Source organism: Triticum urartu, chromosome 7A (assembly GCF_056163025.1).
Source record: "Triticum urartu cultivar PI428250 chromosome 7A, HENAU_Tu73, whole genome shotgun sequence".
Lineage (NCBI taxonomy): Eukaryota > Viridiplantae > Streptophyta > Magnoliopsida > Poales > Poaceae > Triticum > Triticum urartu.
The window spans coordinates 321,570,451-321,586,705 of record NC_141879.1 but is presented as its reverse complement, the minus strand read 5'-3'; positions in this window follow the sequence as shown (position 1 = coordinate 321,586,705).

The window sequence follows — 16,255 nt, the reverse complement described above, 5'->3', positions numbered from 1 at the left end:
TTTTGACGGTTTTTTACATCAACGTTTGCGATTAGTGCATCACACACAGTTTCGTCAAAGGTTCTTCGATCATAGTGTCGCCTTAGCAGCATCCTGTAGTAGTGTAGGGTTAGTTGTATGTTGATAGGACTATGCATTGGAGGTCAAGAGTGACGGAAACTTCTTCCTAACATAGAAGTTGATGCATACGGGATTGAAGGGGGCCCAATATATCTGAATGCTATGGTTGGGTTATGATTGTTAGTGGTTGTAGATGCTTGCTAATAGTTCCGGTAATAAGTGCTTAGAATTCCAAGTAAGGGATGACATGCTAGCAGTGGCCTCTCCCACATAAAAACTTGCTATTGGTCTAGTAACATAGTCGATTGCTTAGGGACAATTCCGCAAATCCTACCACCACTTTTCCACACTCGCTATAATAACTTAATTGTACTTTTATTAGAAACAACACCTAACTTTCACCTACAAAGTATTTCTAGTTTCATACTTGTTCTAGGTAAAGGAAACGTTAAGTGTGCGTTGAGTTGTATCGGTGGTCGATAGAACTTGAGGGAATTATTGTTCTACATTTAGTTCCTCGTTGGGTTTGACACTCTTATTTATCGAGAAAGGCTACAAACAATCCGGTATACTTGTGGGTTATCATCAGGCCGACGTCATCATCCCATCGGCATCGACCGAGACGCGTTATCACTTTGTTGATCCAACCCTCTCTACCCATCATGCCAATCTTCTCATCACGCCAGTCATCTCGAGGGCTCCCACATCACCACATTGACCTGTTTCGAGAACTCTAATTCGCCACATCCTCGTCGCCAGGCTACATCACTTTGAACATTTACTTTACATGAATTAATTATGCGGAGATATTATTATTATCTTTTCTGGCTTGCACTACTTCATGTATGTGGGTAACCAACTTTGACTATGACATGCCACTAGATCGATGAGACAATGTCGTCATGCCGCCTTCGTCACCCAAGTTGCGTCATCACCTCGTCAAGTTTCCATGATCCGACATCACCATGATATCCCTCGGCTGAGCCGACATCGACCGTGTTGTGCCACCACTATATCATGCCGAGATCAGCTACCCTGTGTCGCAACCTTGCCAATCTGACTTTGGCATCGAGGCTAAACCTTCTTCCAATGTTTATTTCACATCAATTTATTGTGCAAAAAAATTTACTTCAGTTTTGCACCGCTTTATGTGTGAAGGTTAATAAAAAATATGACTACAATGCGGCACCACCTCAGCACGCATGCATCAACAAAGAGGAAAATGTGTTATGTGCACTCCCCCATGAGAATAGGGAAACTATCGCTTGGAACTCATTAGTACCAGCAACCCCAAAGAAGGCAGTAAAGAACTTGCCATAGGTTGGAGGAACAGGCGACCCGCCAGACCTTGGAACCCAAGCATTAAGCTTTGGGGCAAAGAACTATCCAGGCTATGTGTAGCCAGTTCTATTTGAAAATATCAAAAGCTCGGATCGGTCATCGTGCCCATTCATGGAAGGAAACAAGGTTAACTCATATTAATCTGTGTCACATGCCTCATAGGATTCCATGAATGGCACCACATGTTGCACCACTGAATGTCGAAACGTCGTGACGCTCCATGAAGCCAACGACCACTTCCTTGAATATTACCGCACTATATGCATCGTTTTTGAGTTGTGTCTTGGGTGAATAGCTGGATTGCCTGGCTCCTATGTTTACCCCCTACGTTTTCGCACGTTCGGCTAAGGGTGTACCAGGAGCACCTTTGTGATTGTTACTTCTAATTAAACCGGTAAAGTACCTCAGGTGAGAGAAGCCGAAAGCTACTATCACAACATGCACGAATTTGATCGGCGGGTCGAAAGGAGAATAAGTTACACAACTCAAACTATAAAGTTGGTTTGTGTTAAATAGGAACTTGTTGATAAGTCACTTGGCAAGCTTTCATGACGATGCTCGAGATGTCCGATGTCGCAATTGAAAAGCTGCTCAGTTGTCATGACCTCGGTTGACACCGGGCTAGGGAGGACATTGATGCGCAAAAATACTACTTAGGTACTATTTACTGGCCCATCATAAGAATGCTCTCTATAAAGCGTACGTTTAGGCCTTACAGGTTGGATTGCCTAGTTTTCCTTTGTTTAGCCCCCTCCTGGCACTGATAGATCAGCTAACGGCTCGAATGGGAAAACAGGCTAAGAATTTATCTTAGAGTGAAAGACGAAGACTGGTTAAGTACGCACTTAAACGTAAGATTGAGTCAAAATCAAAAACTTAAAAGCTAATTTTATTTATTTGGAAAAAGTAGCTCGTCAAATTTTAAATGATTATACACTTTTTCGATCCTGTTAGGACCCTTGGGGCCAGCAATGGCAATTGGATGAATGATCGTACCCGGATAATAGGCATGTAGCATCCCCAAATATTGGTGAGCACCCTCTAGAGTGGAAAATGATGAAATAGCCGACTACGTTGGTTGCAGGGCTTGACTTTAAGCACAACCATCACAAATTTACATAAGTCCTCGATATTACTGAGGCCATGTTAATACAGCTAGGCCATACTATCCATAAATTATACCGGAAAAAGGTAGGTCCTCGAACTAGAAGAGCCCTGCCCAAGGACTATTTCCTCACCCACCGAAAATCTCTCTAACAGACTTGCGTTTTGACCTAAAAAAAGTCGAATGGCCTAGTTCTCGATACAAATCAAAGATAGACCTGTGGGCCGTAGATTTCACTAGTGGCTTCTCTCAAGAAATAGCGCATGGTGGGTAAACAAATTACTGTTGGGCAATTGATATAAGATCGAATAATTTTGACGATATCCAAGGCAATGATCAATATATAGGCATCACGTCCCAGATTAGTAGACCGACTCCTGCCTGCATCTACTACTATGACTCCACACATCGACCGCTATCCAACATGCATCTAGTGTATTACGTTCATGGAAAAATGGAGTAATGCAATAAGAACGATGACATGATGTAGACAAGATCTATTTATGTAGGAATAGACACCATCTTGTTACCCTTAATAGCAATGATACATGCGTGCCTCGCTGCCCCTTCTGTCACTGGGAGAGGCCACCGCAAGATCAAACCCATCACAAAGCACCTCTTCCCATTGCAAGAAAAATCAATCTAGTTGGCCTAAATAAACCAAAGATTCGGAGAAGAAATACGAGGCTATAAATAATCATGCATATACAAGATCAAAGAAGACTCAAATAATATTCATGTATAAAAATCTGAGCATAAACTCAAATCGGATCCCAATAAATACACCGTAAAAAGTCATTACATCAAATAGATCTCCAAGAGACCATTGTATTGAGAACCAAAAGAGAGAAGAAGACATGTAGATACTGCCTACGGACCCGTAGGTCTATGCTGAACTACTCACGCATCATCAGAGGAGCACCAATGAGGATGGTGTACCCTCCCGTGATAATGTTCCCCTTCGGTAGAGTGCCGGAAAGGGCCTCTAGATTGGATCTCATGGTTCTAGAAGTTGTGGCGGCTGGAATTGTGTTTCGTCGACTCCCTAGGGTTTCTGGGATATTTATCTATTTATATAGCTAGGAGGCAGTGGAGGAGACCCCCGTGGGCCCCACAACACATCAGGGCGCGCTAGGAGCCTCTGGTGTGCCCTGATTTCTTGTGGGCCTCATGGGACTCCTCCAGGTGCTTCCTTGGCTCCCAAATTGTCTTCTGGTCCAAAAAAAACTCCAAAAAGTTTTGCTGCATTTTGACTCCATTTGGTAGAGATATTTTGCGAAGTAAAAAACAAGCAAAAACAGCAACTCGCACTGGGCACTATGTCAATAGTTTAGTGCCAAAAATGATATAAAATTGCTATAAAATGATTGTTAAACATCCGAGAATGATAATATAACAGCATGGAACAATAAAAAATTATAGATACATTGGATATGTGTCAGCATCCCCAAGCTTAATTCATGCTCATCCTCGAGTACGTAAATGAGAAAAACAGAATTCTTGATCTGGAATGCTGCCTAACATGTTCATCACATATTGTTTTCTTTTGTAGCATGGACATATGGAATTTTAGATGATTCAAAGCAATTGTCTATATTTGACATGAAGACTTCAATACTCAAAATATCAATAAGCAACCATGTATTTCAAAATATCAACACTAAAGAAAGTTATCCCTAGCCCATAATGCTCAATCATTGATCCATTCACGAAACACACTCGCATATTAGCTACATCCAATGCTCATGTATGATCATAGTGCTCCCTAGTTGGTGCATTATAAGAGAAGATGGAGACTCGAATAAAAATAAAAATTACGTAAAGGAAATAGATAGGCCCTTAGGGAAGCAGAGATTTGTAGAGGTGCCAGAGCTCAAAGCTTATATCGACAGATAAAAATATTTTGATAGGCATACTTTTCCTGTCAACAAAAATGACCGAGTAGTTCCCAATACTTTCCATGCTAGATAACCATAGGTGGTTCCCAGACATAAAATAAAGTGTATTCCTTTTTCCACCATACTTTCACATTCCACGCCTAGCCGTATCCACGGGTGCCGTCCATACCAACACTTTCCAAGGAATTGATTATTTGACAACATAAAGTAAAAAAAGCACTTCGGGATTGGGCATCCCTATTAACGCCATACTCTCGTGCAATGATAAGTGAAAATAACACTCATCTTGAGAATAACACATATATCTTGGAAAAATATTGGCCACCCCCTACCGCTTCATGAGCGGTAAGGGCACACAAAAAGGAAATTCATTTTGAAAATTAGAGATGGCACATACAAATTTACTTAGAGCGACACGGAAATACCGCATATATGTAGGTATGGTGGACTCATATGACAAAACTGCGTTTAAAGATTTTGGATGCACAAGTAGTATTCCCACATAGTACAAATGGAGGCTAGCAAATAGATTGAGAAGCATCCAACCAAGAAACAAAAATTCACATAAGCAAGCATTGAGCATAACTAACACAAAATAATGCACCACAAGTAGGATATAATTTCATGGCATAACTATTGACTTCGTGCTTGCATAGGGAATCACAAACCTTAACACCAATATTCTTACTAAAGCATAATTACTCACCAACATGGCTCATATATTACTATCATCATGTCTCAAAACTATTACAAAGAATCAAGTTTATTTTGTCCAATGATCTTCATGAAAGTTTTTTATTATATCCCTCTTGAATATCTATCACTTTGGGACTAATTTCATATGTTGTAATTGCTTTTGATAAGCTCAAACAAATTTAAGTGAAGAACATGAGCAGAAAAATCTTCATCTCTCAAAATAATTTAAGTGAAGCATGAGAGAATTTCTTCAAAAAAATTCTAACTCTCAAATAAATCTAAGTGAAGCATGAGAGCATTTCTTCAAAAATATTAAAGCACGTCGTGCTAAAAAGATATAAGTGAAGCACTAGAGCAATTCCATAGCTCAAAAAATTTAAGTGGAGCATATAGAGCAATTCTAACAAATCATAGCATAATTTGGCTCTCTCAAATAGGTGTGTCCAGCATGGATAAATCGGACAAACTAAAAGGCAAAACAATCAAAGACTCATATAATACAAGATGCTCCAAGCAAAACTCATGATATGTGACGAATAAGAATATAGCTCCAAGTAAAATTACCCGTGGTTGTTAGAAGAAAGAGGGGATGCCTTTCGGGGCATCCCCAAGCTTAGTTGATTGGTTCTTATTGAATATTAACTTGGGGTGCCATGGGAATCCCCAAGCTTAGGCTCTTTTCACTCCTTATTCCTTCATCCATTATGATCTCACCCAAAACTTGAAAACTTCAATCACACAAAACTTAACAAAACCTTCAGGAGATCCATTAGTATTATAAAGCAAATCACCACTCTAAATACTGTTTCAAACCCATTCATATTTTATTCTTGAATTATACCTAGTGTATTCTAACTTTTCCATGGCTTATACCCTCCAATACAATCCACGGATTCATAAAAATAAGCACACAATGCAAAGAAAACAGAATGTGTCAAAAATAGAACAGTCTGTAGTAATCTGGACTTTGTCCATACTTGCGTAACTCCAAAAATTCTAAAACATTAGGACAACGTAGGCAATTTGTATATAAATCTTGTGTAAAAAAATCAGAATTTTTCCTTGCTTCTGTAAATTTAAACAATTCTGTTACTGGACGCAAAAGTTTTTGATTTTCAACAACATCAAATCAACTATCACCCAACATAATCCCGAAGGCTTTTCTTGGCACAAACACTAATCAAAACATAAAAACACAATCATAATAGTAGCATAATTGTGCAAACACTCAAGAACATAAAGAAAAAGGAAAAAAAGTAAATTTTATTCATTGGGTTGCCTCCCAACAAGCGCTATCATTTTATGCCCCTACCTAGGCATAATGTATAGATTCAAGTATTGTTATCTTTGGTTTTTGCCCCATAGGATGGCCTCATGATTGATTCATACACTATTGCAGGATGCTGCTAACGTGACACTATGATCAGAGACCCTTTGACAAAACTGTGTGCGATGCATTAATCGCAAACGGGAAAAAACCCGTCAAAAAAGATGCAAAACGTTTGGGATAGTGGAGGCATCAAACACGGTTCAGATTTTAGTTACGTGTGCAATGCGGGACATACGGTTGATCCAGAAGAACTATTTGCGATGAGTTAGAACAACAGAAACGGGCAGCCATATCAATGTGTGTGTGATATACGGCATATAGTTCACTCCGATGAACCGTTTGCGATGATCGATGTGAACACAAACGATTCGGCATAACAAGATGTGTGTGGTATGCGGCATACAGTTCACATAGATGAACTGTTTGTGATGAGCCAAAAGAACACAAACGATTCGTGTAAACAAGATGTGTGTGATACGTAGAAAATAGCCCACTCGGATGAACTATTTGCGATGAGAAATTATAACACAGACGGTTACTAAAGTTAGTTTGTGTGTGATTCTATTCGTACAAAAAACTTTGAAAAAAGAAAACTAGTTGCTTGCGGTGGCTATGAGTATCGCACACGATGCGTCTGCGAGTACTCACGTGGTCAACCTTCTGGCACCCCGTGGGAGGCGCGACGGCGCATCCGTAGGACACGATGGTGATATCTTGACCGTGTGTGATAGTGGGAAGACACGTACACGTATATCCGAGAACACGGGCCCGTGTTTTGGGCTTCCGATGTGTGGCATACCGTTGATCCAAAAGAACTGTTTGCGATGAGCCAGAAGAACAAATTGGGCTTTGTAGGACCAGAACCATCAATAAATTTTGACCTTGTTTCTCGTCACATTGCAGATTACAACACAGTAAGTAATTGCAAATTTGTTCACACCTATCAAACTAATATGTGTTCACACTTAGCATCGGGCTATAAAAACTACCCACTCGAAAATTACTTCACAGTTCCTCTCCTCATCACCCACAAAACTGCTCTTTCTTGTCAAGTCATTCTGCCATGACTGGTAGGAGGAGTTTCGGGTGGACATATAACCAGGCAGCAAAGACCAAGGTCCCGCTGTGAAGCGGCAGCCGTAGCAGAGATGTCCCGGCACGCCGCGGAGCCCTTGAGCGAGCTCTCATGGGCATGTGAGGGCTCTCATAAGTGCACTCACCACGTCGGCGATCGTGACGAGCTGGCGTTGCTGAAGTCCTTGGCCGGCGACGACGACATTCTTGGTGGCCTCATTAAGCAGCAGGAGTTGGTCGACGGCTTGATGAAGCTGCTCGAGATTAGTGATGCCTCGGTTGACAAGGCGACCGGCCTCGTCGAGCAACTCATGGGTGACAATGCGAAGCTCCTAAAGGTGCTCGCCAAGATGGAGGAGGAGGCCGCCGCCTGGAAGATGCTGCATGAGCAGAGCAGTGCCTCAGGGATGACGCTGACAGCAGTCGTCGAGGAACTGATGGGTGACTTGAGGAAGCTCCGGATCGAGCGCAAGCAGGAGGTGGAGGAATCCGTGGCTTCTTTCAAGTAAAGTCACGAGGAATTGAAGAAGGAGCTGGAGGATGTCCTCCCCTGGCAATCCATCGACGAGTAGAGATAGTAGCGACCCAGATCGTTGTCTGCAATTTCCTTCTTCTCTTGCCCCCGTGTCTTCCGAGCTTCGCCGCATGTGCCATTTTAAATTATCCGGAATATGTAAGACAATTATTATCTACACCATTGTAAATTAGTCATCGTATTATCTGTTGCCATTTTATTTATCATCGTATTATCCGTTGACCTATGTGGAAATTTAAATTAGGCTGGAATACGAGTTGAAAACATGAACAAAGCAAATGCTACCATGGGATCACAAGCAAACAACCTCCGTCCAGGTGCTTTAATTGACCCACTAATGGAAAATTTGTGACCAAGGCGGGCGGCGGCTGGTGCATGGAGGTCAAAGAGCTTGCTTCCCGATGAGCATGGGCGGCCTTGCTGCTCGCACGTGTCCTGTCAAGCCTGTGAGGTGGACAGGATGCACGCGTCCCGTCGAGCCTACACGGCGGACTGCTCGCACGCGTCCCGTCGAGCCTGCACGGCGGACTTCTCGCACTCGCCCCGTCTAATCGAACAGTTGCATGCACGCCACCGAGTATGGTTAAATTTCGACACGGTTCATATAATACAACCGTTTGCGATATTAAGGTGTCAGCTATTTGTTTCAAAAAGGACTTCGTTGGCTATTAATGTGTGCACCTTGTCTCAAACTGGACGATTTTTTTACCAAAGCATATATGTGCCATGTCATGAAACCATGCCAAGTTTCATGTTTTTTGGTGAGTTTTTGATTTACTGGGATTATTAATGTTTCAGGACGACGAGAAGTTTGTAATTCATTCTCATTCCTTAAATCGGACCTAAACATGCACCCAATGACACATGTACGATTTCCCACCCATTTTGCTTCACTGGAGCATGTGCTTGTAGTTCAAATTTGAATTATGGACTACATTAAATGCCTAGAAAACTTAATTAATATATACAATGGACAAACGAACCCTGAACAGTTTCAAATTTCAGCACGACACTCCAATTATTCTATGTTGCCTATAGAAAACAAAGTTCAAGGCGAGAAGAGATAGCGATTATCGTTTGCCCACAAGAGGGGCATGTTTCCCTACCAGAACCATGAGGGTTGCGAGAATCTACGGTTTGCAAGAGGCTTGTAATATAGGTTCGCCCAAATTGGACAATTATATGTACCATGTACTGACACAATGCCATGTTTCATGATTTCCTGGTGAGTTTTGGATTTACAGATATTTAAAAACCGAGATTCGCAATGTTTGTGGCCAAGCCAGGACGGCGAGATGGTTGAATTCATTCCCATTCGTTCCATGGGACCTAAACATGCACCCCAAGGACACATGTATGTTTTTTCTAGCCATTTTGGTGCACTGGAGCATGTATTTGTAGTTTGGATTTGAATTATAGACATTAAATGCCTAGAAAACTCAATTAATGAATAGAAAAGGTCAAACAAACCCTGAATAATTTCAAATTCAGCATGAATATCCCGTTGTTTCGTGTTGTGTGTAGAATAAAATATGAGGCTAGAAGAGGGAGCGATTATTGTTTGGCCCACAAGGGGACACGTCTCCCTATTGAAACCACGAGGGTTCTTGCTACAGGCTCGGGTTTGTAAGAGGTTTGTAATAAAGCTTGGCCCAAATTGGCAATATTTTTACCACGACATATATGTGCCATGACGTGACACCATGCCACCTTTGATGAATTTCTGGTGAGTTTAGGATTTACGGGGATTTGAAAACCGAGATTCCAAATGTTTGAGGACGAGCCAGGATGCCGGTACAGTTGTAATTCATTCCCATTCCTGGCATGGGTCCTAAACATGCACCAAAGGACACATGAATAATTTTTCTAGCCATTTTGGTGAACTGGAGCATGTATTTGAAGTTCAGATTTGAATTATCGACATTAAATGCCTAGGAAACTCAATTAGTGCATAAAAAGGCCAAACAAACCCTGAATAAGTTTAAATTTCAGCATAGATATCCTGTCGTTCCATGTTGCCCGTAGAAGAAAATTTATACAAGGCGAAAAGAGCCAGTGATTACATTTCGCCCACAAGGGGAACACGTTTCCCTATCGGAACCATGAGGCTTCTTTGAGAGAAGCTCTGGTTTGTAAGAGGTTTGTAATAAAGCTTGGCCCAAATTGGACAATGTTTTTACGACAACATATATGTGCCATGACGTGACCCCATGCCAATTTTCATGACTTTCCGGTGACTTTAGGATTTACGGGGATTTAAAAACCGAGATTCCAAATGTTTGAGGACGAGCCAGGACGCCGGTACGGTTGTAATTCGTTCCCATTCCAGGCATGGGACCTAAACATGCACCCAAGGACACATGTATAATTTTTCTAGCCATTTTGGTGAACTGGAGCATGTATTTGAAGTTCAGATTTCAATTATGGACATTAAATGCCTAGGAAACTCTATTAGTGTATAGAAAGGCCAAATAAACCCTGTATAAGTTTAAATTTCAGCACAGATATCCTGTCATTCCGTGTTGCCCGTAGAAGAAAATATATACAAGGTGAAAAGAGGCAGTGATTACGTTTCGCCCACAAGGGGAACACGTTTCCCTATCGGAACCACGAGGCTTCTTTGAGAGAAGCTCCGGTTTGTAAGAGGTTTGTAGTAAAGCTTGGCCCAAATTGGACAATGTTTTTACCATGACATATATGTGCCATGACGTGACACCATGCCAACTTTCATGACTTTCTGATGAGTTTAGGATTTACGGGGATTTAAAAACCGAGATTCCAAATGTTTGAGGACGAGCTAGGATGCCGATACGGTTGTAATTCGTTCCCATTCCTGGCATGGGACCTAAAGATGCACCCAAGGACACATGTATAATTTTTCTAGCCATTTTGGTGAACTAGAGCATGTATTTGAAGTTCAGATTTGAATTATGGACATTAAATGCCTAGGAAACTCAATTAGTGTATAAAAAGGCCAAACAAACCTTGAATAAGTTTAAATTCAGCACAGATATCCTGTCGTTCCATGTTGCCCATAGAAGAAAATATATACAAGGAGAAAAGAGGCAGTGATTACGTTTCGCCCACAATGGGAACACGTTTCCCTATTGGAACCATGAGTCTTTTTGAGAGAAGCTCTGGTTTGTAAGAGGTTTGTAATAAAGCTTGGTCCAAATTGGACAATGTTTTTACCACAACATATATGTGCCATGACGTGACACCATGCCAACTTTCATGACTTTCTAGTGAGTTTAGGATTACGGGGATTTAAAAACCGAGATTCCAAATGTTTGAGGACGAGCCAGGACGCCGGTACGGTTGTAATTTGTCCCCATTCCTGGCATGGGACCTAAACATGAACCCAAGGACACTTGTATAATTTTTCTAGCCATTTTGGTGAACTGGAGCATGTATTTGAAGTTCGGATTTGAATTATGGACATTAAATGCCTAGGAGACTCAATTAGTGTATAAAAAGGCCAAACAAACCCTGATTAAGTTTAAATTTCAGCACGGATATCCTGTCGCTCCATGTTGCCTGTAGAACAAAATACAAGGCGAAAAGAGGTGGTGATTATTGTTTCGCCAACAAGGGGGACATGTTTCCCTGTCGGAACCACGAGGCTTCTTTGAGAGAAGCTTCGATTTGTAAGAGGCTTGTAATAAAACTTGCGCCTAAATGGACGAAAAAAATTCCTCGACATATATGTACCATGTCGTTACACCATGCCAAGTTTCACAATTTTCGGGTGAGTTTTGGAGTTACAGGGATTTAAAAACTAACATTCTTCTCACGGAATGTTTTCAAATTGCACACGGTTCACTCACGAAAGCCGTCTGCCTACCAAACCGTGGACGATGCCCCCCTTCCCCCTGCTGCGCGCATGATCTGAGTCGTGCGTTCTGATTTGCGAGAACCCAAACCCCACAGATCGTACGTTTGCACCGTTGGATGCTCCCAGATCGAGCGGCAACCCTCGGCCCTTTTGACAGCACATGCAGTACATGGGTAAGCATTGTGTGCATGCATCGTGCTAGCTCGCGCTTCCTTCTCTACTACGTTTTCTAAACAGGCTACTATTTCTCGCCACTCCTCTCATCGGTTTCCTGCCTCTTCTCCCCTCGTTTTCCCACTACCAGTGGTAGTGCTCATTGAAGGCTAGGCGGCGACACACACTGGCCATGTAAATATCGCACACAGTTTCTAAAAGCACAAATGTGCATTATAGGAAGGAGTAGGTCCGATAGGGTGACCAGCATGAAACGCCTTAGAGGCAAGGAGGCAATTCCTATCAGCAAGTGGTTGCTTCCCATCCACTAGCCTAGTCGAATTGAACGCAGAAGTTAAGTGTGCTCGGGCTGGAGTAGTCCAAGGATGGCTGATCCGGTGGGAAGTTATTGATAGATCAGCTAGCTAGAAATATAAAAACAAACTACCTGCCTTGAGCGTTGCAAAAATCGGTGGTTCAGCCACTTTTCCTTATTATCATACATGCATACTCTTATTGGACCGTGCGCGATCTTGGGCACCCCCATCCTCAATCAATTCCTTTAACCAAATTTTAGTAGCCACCATACATCAGTCGTCGCCCACACTCCTCCAGCACCGACCTTATGGTAGAATTGCAGTAGCCGTGGCATTTCAACCGTCGCCCTCCCTCGTCCACCACCATCTCCACCCACCATTACTAAAATTTTCAGTAGCCGCGGCGTATCCTCAAACACCACCCCCCCTCCATAGTCCCCCCCGGCCCCCTCTCCCCTCGAACCCTAGCTCGTGGCTGCCGTAGGTGATTACCCACAAGTATAGGGGATCAATTGTAGCTGTTTTCGATAAGTAAGAGTGTCGAACCCAACGAGGAGCAAAAGGAAATGATAAGTAGTTTCTGGTAAGGTATTGTCTGCAAGTGCTGAAATTGTAAGTACCGAGTAGTTTGATAGCAAGATAATTTGTAACGGGCAAGTTACAATAAATAGTAACAAAAGTGCAGCAAGGTAGCCCAATCCTTTTGAGGCAAAGGATAGGCCAAAACGGTCTCTTATGATAAGAAAAGCGTTCTTGAGGGTACACGGGAATTTCATCTAGTCACTTTCATCATGTTGGTTTGATTTGTGTTCACTACTGTGATAATTTGATATGGGGGTGGACCGGTGCTTAGGTTCTGTTCTTACTTGAAAAACCTCCTACTTATGATTAACCCTCCCGCAAGCATCCGCAACTACGAGAAAAGTATTAAGAATAAATTCTAACCATAGCATTAAACTTTTGGATCCAATCGGTCCTTTACGAAATAGCGCATAAATTGGGGTTTAAGCTTCCGTCACTCTCACAACCCACCATCTAATTTCTACTCCGCAATGCATTCCCTTAGGCCCAAATATGGTGAAGTGTCATGTAGTCGACATTCACATGACACCACTAAGGGAATAACAACATACATACTATCAAAGTATCGAACACGTATCAAGTTCACATGATTACTTGCAACATGATTTCTCCCGTGACCTCAAGAACAAAAGTGACTACTCACAAATGATAAACATGTTCATGATCAAAGGAGTATTAAATAGCATAATGGATCTGAACATATAATCTTCCACCAAATAAACCATATAGTAATCAACTACAAGATGTAATCAACACTATTAGTCACCTACAAGTACCAATCTATAGTTCCGGTAACATGATTGAACACAAGAGATGAACTAGGGTTTGAGAGGAGATGGTGTTGTTGAATATGTTGATGAAGATTGCCCTCCCCAAGACGGGAGAGTTGTTGGTGATGACGATGACGATGATTTCCCCCTCTGGGAGGGAAGTTCCCCAGGCGGAATCGCTTCTCCGGAGGGCAAAAGTGCTCCGGCCCAAGTTCCGCCTCGAGGTGGCGGTGCTTCGTCCCGAAAGTCCTCCTCTTATTTTTTTTCTAGGTCAAAATCACTTATATAATAGAAGATGGGCCCCAAAGGTGGGCCGAGGAGGCCACAACCCACCAGGGCGCGCCTGGGGGGCCTGGCGCGCCCAGGTGGGTTGTTCCCACCTGGTGGCCCCCCTCTGGTGTTTATTGGCTCCAGTATTTCCCAAATAATCCATAAAAATCTCCGTAAAGTTTCAACTCATTTGGAGTTGTGCAGAATAGGTGGCCTGACGTAGCTTTTCCAGGTCCAGATTTCCAGCTGCCGGAAATCTCCCTCTTGGTGTGTTACTTGCAAATTATGAGAGAAAAAGCATTGGAATTACTCCAAAAAGCATTATTATGGATAAAAACATTATAAATAAAAGTAAGAAAACATGATGCAAAATGTACGTATCAACTCCCCCAAGCATAGACCTCGCTTGTCCTCAAGCCAAAACCGAAATCGAAAAAAGATGTCCACATGCTTTGAGAGAGAGGTGTCGATAAAAACAAAATATGGACATATAAGCACCATGGTGATTATTATAATAGCAACAAAATTAAACATATGCCTTTTATCAAAGAACTTCTATCATATACTTCTCACGAATAAGTAATACTTCATCACACAATCGAAGTATAAAGCAAAAACTCTATTAGAAACCAACAAACTATGTTCTCAGTCAACTTTGCAACTACAATTCATCATCTTTTCAGGAAGGGTCACGTGTCGGAGCCTTTAGGCAATTCCACATACTCAACCACCATATAGTCTTCTATGATTGCTAACACTTATCTTGTACCCATGAACAAAACGTTTCAGCCAGACACATAGAAAGATAAGGGCTTATGATTTTGCCTCCCAGCATACTCACCTCAAGGGTGATGTCAACAATAATAACTCATGCTCTCTATATTCAACTGGACATATGTGCCTAGATCTTTCCTCACCACATGATGCTTGCCAAAGGAGAAAAATAAAAGGAATAGAGAGAAAAACTTTTACTCTTTGCATAAAAGTAAAAGATAGGCCCTTCGCTAAGGGAAGCAGAGGTTGCCATGCGCTTATTTGTTTGTATGCTCAATCCCTTAGTGCAAGGGAACGTCACGTTATATTGCCCCTTAAGATGACAACCTTTATTATGCAGTCTGTCGCTTTTATTCTTTGTCATCCAAGTTCGTACAACGCTCAATTTTCTCTTACCCTAAATGATCTCACACTTTTAGAAGCAATTTTTATTTCCTTTTTGCACCGATGACAACTTACTTGAGGGATCTTGCTCAATGCCTAGGTAGGTATGGTGGACACTTGAAAAAGATTTGGGTTTAATGGTTTTAGGCTACACAAGTAGTATCTCCACTTAGTACCGAATTTTGGCTAGCAAAGATAGGGGGCAAGCACCACATGTTAAAGGATCTATGACAATATGACTTCTATGTGAATATAAACAAACATAAACCATTAAGTTGTCTTCCTTGTCCAACATTAACAATTTTGGCATATAATATTTTGATGAGGGCTCACAATCATAAAATATTTCTAGGATAGTATAGCTATATATGAATCTTCTATTCCCTTATTAATTCTTTCATGGGTTACATCATTGACTAATGTTATGTTTGTCAATCTCTAATAAATTTTGCTACTTATACTTTTCCTTATGTGGTGCTATCACCTACCATAGGATTAGTATACAATCTTTTCATTATTTATTTCCTTTCTTCATTTATCCTTTCTCTTTTTATTTTTTCCTTATTTATTTTCTTTATTTGCAACAAGAAAGTAAAGAAAGCAAAAGCTCGAACTAACTTATTATATAACTTGCACACGATTACAAGGATAGATCACTAAGAAAACTCTCAAAGAAGAAAGGATCAAACTAAACTTTTATTCATCTAAAGCAAAAGGATTGAACTAAAATAAGTAAAAGCAAAAATATAGTTGGATGATACGATACCGGGGCACCTCCCCCAAGCTTGGCGAAAGCCAAGGGGAGTTCCCATACCCGATACTCAATTTTCTTTTGGTGGTGAAGAAGATGATGGTGGTGATGAAGAAGAAGCCTTGTCCTCAGATTTCCATGGCAATGGTGGTGGTGAGAAAGGGCGGGGTTCCCCTTTTGCTTCCTCCAGCTTCTGACGGAGAATAAAATTTTCCATCATCAATTCACAATTATCGATCTCGAGTTTTATTATCCTCTTGCATAACGCCTCCATGCTTTCACCCTTGAACCGGGAAGGAATCGATTCATCTTCTTCCTCCTCGGAGGTCCAGCTATAGTCCCCCTCATCCCCATAGGACTTTGGGTCAGCAATGAGATGT